Raw genomic sequence first — 6,429 nt, forward strand, 5'->3', positions numbered from 1 at the left:
GTGTATCTAATGGGGAAACCACTAGAAACATGTCGGGTTCTATGAGAAGGCCTTGCTCCACAACGGAGTTCACCATGTGCACCTCCGATACAAACACAACAACTTTATTGTTCATTCGAGAGGCTGCACGGATATTATGTGAGCCGACGCTTTTTCCAATTGCTAGAAGCACTTGCTCCATCTTTACCTCACTCGGAGGGTCGCACACCAGCCCATGCTTGCGAGTGAGCGACTCGTACATGCTATTCCTCAAACAATCGTTTGCCATAGCGAACGTATATTAAATAAATAAAGGGTGAGAAATCAAAAAACAGATACCAACCACAAGCAACACCGGCAAGTGGAGGTAAAACCAAAAACTAATGGACTAGGTCCAAGAACCGTTTAGAGCAGCGAAACACCGCTGCCTGGACTAGGAAAAACACGGCAAAATGGAGGCCAGGCCTCAAACCCGGAGGTTCGAAAAGAGGCAACCGAACACCACCTACCGTGTGCGCTCTCTCCCTCTCTCTTGTCTCAACAATGAAAGGACACACAGGGGAAACTTTACAAGTATAAACAAGGACACAAGGGAGCGAAATGGGGGATAGGAAAACCAACCAACACGACAGAGAACTCACAGCTCAACATGCACAGCCACCATGCTGCCACACCCACGCATGACTCACCAATGACCAGCAGGAGCGCACGAGAGAGAGAGAGAGAGAGAGAGAGAGAGAGAGAGAGAGAGAGAGAGAGAGAGAGAGAGAGAGAGAGAGAAAGAGAAAGAGAAAGAAAGAAAGAAAGAGACACATACGACAGTTCACGAAAATTATCTTGGCATATAGAGCAGTAGTGGCAGTCTTAACCACATTCCGTGGCCTCTCTTTGTACCACCTCTTTCATTCTCGCTCTGGTCGATGGTCTTTCTGTGTTCAACTGCTTCCTCACTGCCCTACTTTGTGTTCATACCCTCTGTCACCTAACTCTTCCATGAGCTTCGATCTTCTGTGAGTGGAGAAAATAGTTTTTTTAAGCTACAATAAAAAACAGCATCAATATATCATCAGTTACATCAGTCATAACATGACATTCCCCATCAAGACCAGAGCAAATTATCAAAGAAAAATTCCTCTTTTTGAAAGATTAAAATGGAAAAGATATACTGTTGGTCATGATTATTAAAGTACACAACTACCTCAACAATAAAGAAAAAAAAAAGATGACAGAAAGATTCTGCCCCACAAACAAAAATAATTATGTATGGAATTTGCAAAACAAAAAATTTCAGATGATTCAGAAGTAGAAATAATGAAACAGAAATGGGTTTTAGCTGCCATTGCCAGCAGAGATTAACCAATTGACTGCACATCATAAGCAAGAAATCCATCCATAGAAAATCCCATGAAAAAGGAAACTCTCTCGATGCTCCGGCCTCTGCGAAGTTGCCCTCGGCTAACAGGGTGAATTAGGATCTGTAGCCGATGGTCTTCACCTGCGGGGAATCCAAAATTCACACAGATGTGCTGCCCTTCCTCACTGGTTACACCATTAACTCGGAGGAGGAGATCCTGAACCTTGCTGTCCTTCAAGATTTCTCCACTTTGCCACAGCTGTTTCAGCGACTTTCCTGACTTTTTCAGCACTGACACTTCGTCAATTTTGCTCCGCGGTAAGATTCTGTTCAAGCCCTCTCCTTTTCCAAGAAAAAACATGACCACTGGTTGTCTGGTGTGCAATCTGGAGCCAAACCTGAGACGATAAAGACGGCGCATCATCTCGGTGCAGTCTTTGAGGAGAATGATGGCATCCTTGTTTATGGGATGATGTTTGTTTGGTGAAAAGAACATGGAACCAAGAAAAAATGGATCTGGATGACTCCATTCTTTCTGTTTTGCATCCCTCACCACGCTTTTCACCAATGGCACAAGTTGCTGATAAGGAGGTAGGTGTTTTGATTTTTTATTCAAGCAGTGAAGAATGACACAAGCAAAAACGTAGTTTTGTTTTTCACGGATCACAGAAGCAGTAGTTATGCCTATATTTCCATACTCTTTTACAATGGCCTCCACACCTGTTGCTTTCCCATTATGCAAGAGCTTGTAAAGACCAGAAACTCTGTCACCACCCATTTTCTCAATTTTGTTGTGGGAAGAGCATTTGGCAGCAATGCCTTTTGCCTCAGACAGGTCAATGTCACTGATGAAAATGTCCAGGTACCGACGAAAGTACTTTGTTGTTGTGTGATAGTTCTTGTTTTCTTCCAATTCATTTTCACTTTCCCTTGCCTTAGAAAATGTATGAATGCTTTCCAGCAACTCCAGGTTTTCCTTCAGGCCCATCTGTAAGCTCCGCAGATATGATTCATGTCTTTTCAGAACCTGCACAGTTTCTTTCGTTGCTTCCTCCTCTTCAGGACCCATAGGGATTCTTGAGAGATCACATTCCCCTTTGAGATACTTCACCAATGTCATCTTCTTAATTGGATTGGTTTTGTCAAACACTTTATTGTAACTCAGCAATTCGATGAAATGCAAAGATGTCTGAACTTCACCGTTAAATCCAGAAGTGTTCAAATCATCATCCTCTTTCTTTGCCAGTTCTTGGACTTTTTTGAAGAAATGTGATGCTTTGTTTGCCAACTCCAGTGCTCTTTGAAGTTGCTGCGCTGACAGTCCTTCACGTTCAATTTCTTTGAGGTTGCAGGTTTTCTGAAGTTGATGCTTAAAGGTCTGTCCATTGGTGGCCGCAATGTATGGATTTTGTGGACTCAATTCCATTGCTTTTTTGCCCCAAACCTGGGCTTCTTCAAAATCATTTTCTTCAATGTCACAGTATCTTGCAAGAGCTTGGGCAAGAAATGCATCTTTTGGAAACCTGTGTGTAGCAGCAATGAGCAGAATTTTGCTTCTGTTTTCATGAATTGGTCCTTGGTAGCTCTTCACCTCCTCAATCAATGGTGAGAACAAAGTGTTTCTGTCATCTCCTAGCTGTTTACGCTGTCTTTTTATCATCATGCGTCTCACGTCGCGCTCAATCAGGCTTCGTCCCATTCCTGATTCAAACAGGCAATCTTCCTCCAAGAGATCTTTCGCAATATCATCTTGCGAAATCGCAAAATCTTCTTCGAGGATCTTCAGGATTTGCAATGCAACCGAAGGATGATTTATCTTCATCGACTCGTACGTTCCGTTCACTTCATCCATCCGAAACCTTTTGAGCAGCAACCTAGCCTGGGAACTGAGAGTCTCTTCCAGAGTTTCTTGTCCCCAAAATGATTGCTTCACTGTTGATACACCAAGGAGAGCTTCACACTTGGACACTGAAATGCAGGAATTTTTCACATAGTGGTTTAACAGAGCCAGGTAACTGATCAGTTTTGTGTCTTTGGTCTCTCTTTCAATTCCCTTCAACATGTTGCCAACAGCCTTCCGAATGTACTCTTCACGGAAACTTTCTTTCATAATCATGAAAGATAGAAACGTTTTGATTTCTTTATGCTCCTTCTTGATTTCTTTCAGTTTTTCTTCAAAAAGGTGTTTCTCATTTGCTGACAGCTGCTGCTCCAAATGCACGCTCTCCAAAATGCTTTTCTTTTGGCTTTCAATTGGGTCCTGTAAGCACATGCAGTTCAGTATGATCACCACAGGAGTCTCAAAATGGACTTTGCTCTCGTAAACGGATGATCGAATGTGATAGGCCAAATTATTGACATTCTCCAACTCTTCCAAGTCATCATTGAGCAGCACAACTGGAGTGTAAACATCTGGATGAGATTCCCCAAATGTAAGCAATTTTACCACATGCTTACTGATCTCTTGGTAATCATGTTCATTGTCTTTCACAGCAGCGCACCTGTACTTCTTTTTCCGATGCCAAAGAACATGCCATGCCAGCATTGTTCCCCCACATCCTGGGTGATGGAAAAGATTTACCGTCTTCACTGCAACATCACATGTCATTGCTGATTCAATACACTCCACCAATGAATCAAACTGGTCTCTTTTAATGAACGCCTTTCCAGTTTTCTCTGCAAAGTAAAAATTCCATGGACTGACCTTATCACCTCGATAAAAGGCCTCTTCACGTATCTTTCTGGATTCCTCAAATTGTTCTTTCTGCAATTCTACTGCTGTGCCTTCACACTCATTTGAACACAAGACTTTTATAGTTGATAAAAACTCTTCATCTACAGCTTTCAATGTGCAATCGGTTCCAGAAGATGTGCGCAAGTAACGCTTGTTACTTCTTGTGGCTGACTTTATTTTCTGAATTGTACAGTTCACATGCTGCAAGCTTGACCTGCTTATTGACCTACTTTGTAACTCTTCTTCGGTCAACCTAGGCTTTGCAATGTTTGTCCAACTTTGAAAAGTCTCAGCACTCCCCGTTATGACCAGCACATCTTCCAGGCCACCCAATTCCTGGTAGAAATTGAAAAATATTTCCATAAATGGATCAATTGGGTCCTGGACTTCAAACAAGACAAGAAACACCACAATAACTCTTCCACTTGGTGTAATATCTTCATGGCAAAGAAACTGCACGAGGTTCTGGAGCTCCTTGCTGCGTTTCTTCCAGAACTCCTTTGGATCCATTGGCCTGTCTCTTGTGTCAGTCATGTCTGCCCGTCCATTGCAAAAGATCCAACTTGTTTGCTTGTACAGATGCAAGTCTGTAACCATAGTTTCTTTGTCTTTGTTGTTATTTTCGACATATTGACGAGGGAAGTGAAGGTTGACAGCTTTCTCAGGTCGAACAATGCTGCAAAGACCTGATGCATTTGATTCTGGATCAAAGTCCAACACAGCGAGCCAATTAATATCCTGAACAAATTCAAGATCTTTCAGCTGATCTTTGGTTGCTTTATTTACAACCAAAATGTGTGTTTTGTACCGTGAATTGTTCAAAGCGCAGTTTTCTCCTGTTAACAGGATTGCCAACTTTCTGCCTTCATCTTCCCTCTTTACTGGAACCTTTGGCATATCATCCTTGCTTTGCCTTTCTTTTGTCCATTTCTGAACATCATCTTTGAGCTTTCTAAAGCTATCATTGCGAATTCTTTCATTCTGATTTGCCATTATGTCTGTGGTAGAAGCCCCATTCTGAGATAGATATGACCATTATCAGCTTCCCATTTTCCTCCTGCAAAGACCATTTGCTTTGTGTTGTATACTTTATTTCCACATGTTGTACCTTTTGGGACAATATCAACCTCAATTACATGTTTATTGAGGGTCACATAAGCTTGAGAGTTCACTTCAACAAATCTTGGGGGCCTCACACAATCTTTGGCATCATCTATGTCATTTTTATCAAAATACTTGGTGAAGTTCTTTTTCAAACAGTCTCCAAACTTGTCTCTGCTTACATCATCCTGAACACCAACCACTTCCCCATGTACATATAGTGACGTTTGCTTTCCAGGCACCTTATCTCCCACCCCAAAATGAATTGTACCATTTGTGCGTCTGTTCATGCATCCTCCTGCAAATCTGAACACCTCATTGCAAAATTTCTTCATTTCTGATTCATCATCTGCACCAAGACATTCAAACAGCTTGTATTCGTGTGCTGGCTCCAAGTAATTAAATTTACCAGACTCTGGGGGCAGGACACCACCCTGAATGTACCTTTGTCGAGAATACATTTCATCAAATGGGTGAGGAGAACAATAGAAATGATGAGAGCTTGGAATCTCAGAATTTAAGCTCTCTTTGGAAACGTTAGGAATCTTTTTATCGACTTGATGCTTCGATGAAGAACAAACCTTTGCTGTTCTTGAGGCCAACATTTCATTCTCATCCATCAAGAAATCTGAACTTTGCCCCACTAAAGAGGTACCACTTCCATTTTTGTCATCATCTGTGCTCTCATTCAATCCTTCTTGTTTATATGGATAACACTCCCTTGTTTTTGACTTCTCTGGCTTGTTAATCTTGTGACTGTTTCCACTCTGTTTTGCTTTTTCTCTCTCTTTAGCTTCCATTTGTTTCAGGAATATGTCCCGTTTTTTTTATCAAAATCAAGCTTGGACCAAGAGGAAGTCCAAACTTTTTCAGATCATCTTCATTCATAATCTCGAGTAATGAACCTTGGCATTCTTCATTGTATAACTTGTTGATGTCCGCTTGGGCAATTGGCACCTCAGTCATCAGCCAATGTTGCACGTCATTCTTGGCCCAGTCCTTCATGTTTGCAGGCAGGAACCATTGGTCAGCAACAGCTGATGTTTCCTCTCCTGCTCCAGATCTTGTTTTCTGGCCTGCCAAAGAAAACAGACTGAGATGTAGAAAAAGACGCTTGGTTCATCATGCCAGTACCAGAGCCACATAACATTTTCAAAACAAAATTAACCACCAACTCGTATAGATTAGCTACCCAACAGACAAGGCTCAGATCTAATGTTATAAACACTAAGTGGTGTTTTCTGGGATTGTGCAGGCAACG

At 41.9% G+C, this 6,429-nt stretch overlaps 1 pseudogene; it reads right to left on the bottom strand.

Moving 5' to 3' along the window:
• Window positions 1-351: 351 nt before the first annotated feature.
• LOC144888682 (sterile alpha motif domain-containing protein 9-like) lies at window positions 352-6,031 on the bottom strand (annotated as a pseudogene).
• Between the last annotated feature and the right edge of the window lie 398 nt (window positions 6,032-6,429).

This window comes from Myxine glutinosa, chromosome 13, assembly GCF_964187855.1.
Source record: "Myxine glutinosa chromosome 13, kmMyxGlut1.1, whole genome shotgun sequence".
Classification (NCBI taxonomy): Eukaryota; Metazoa; Chordata; class Myxini; order Myxiniformes; family Myxinidae; genus Myxine; species Myxine glutinosa.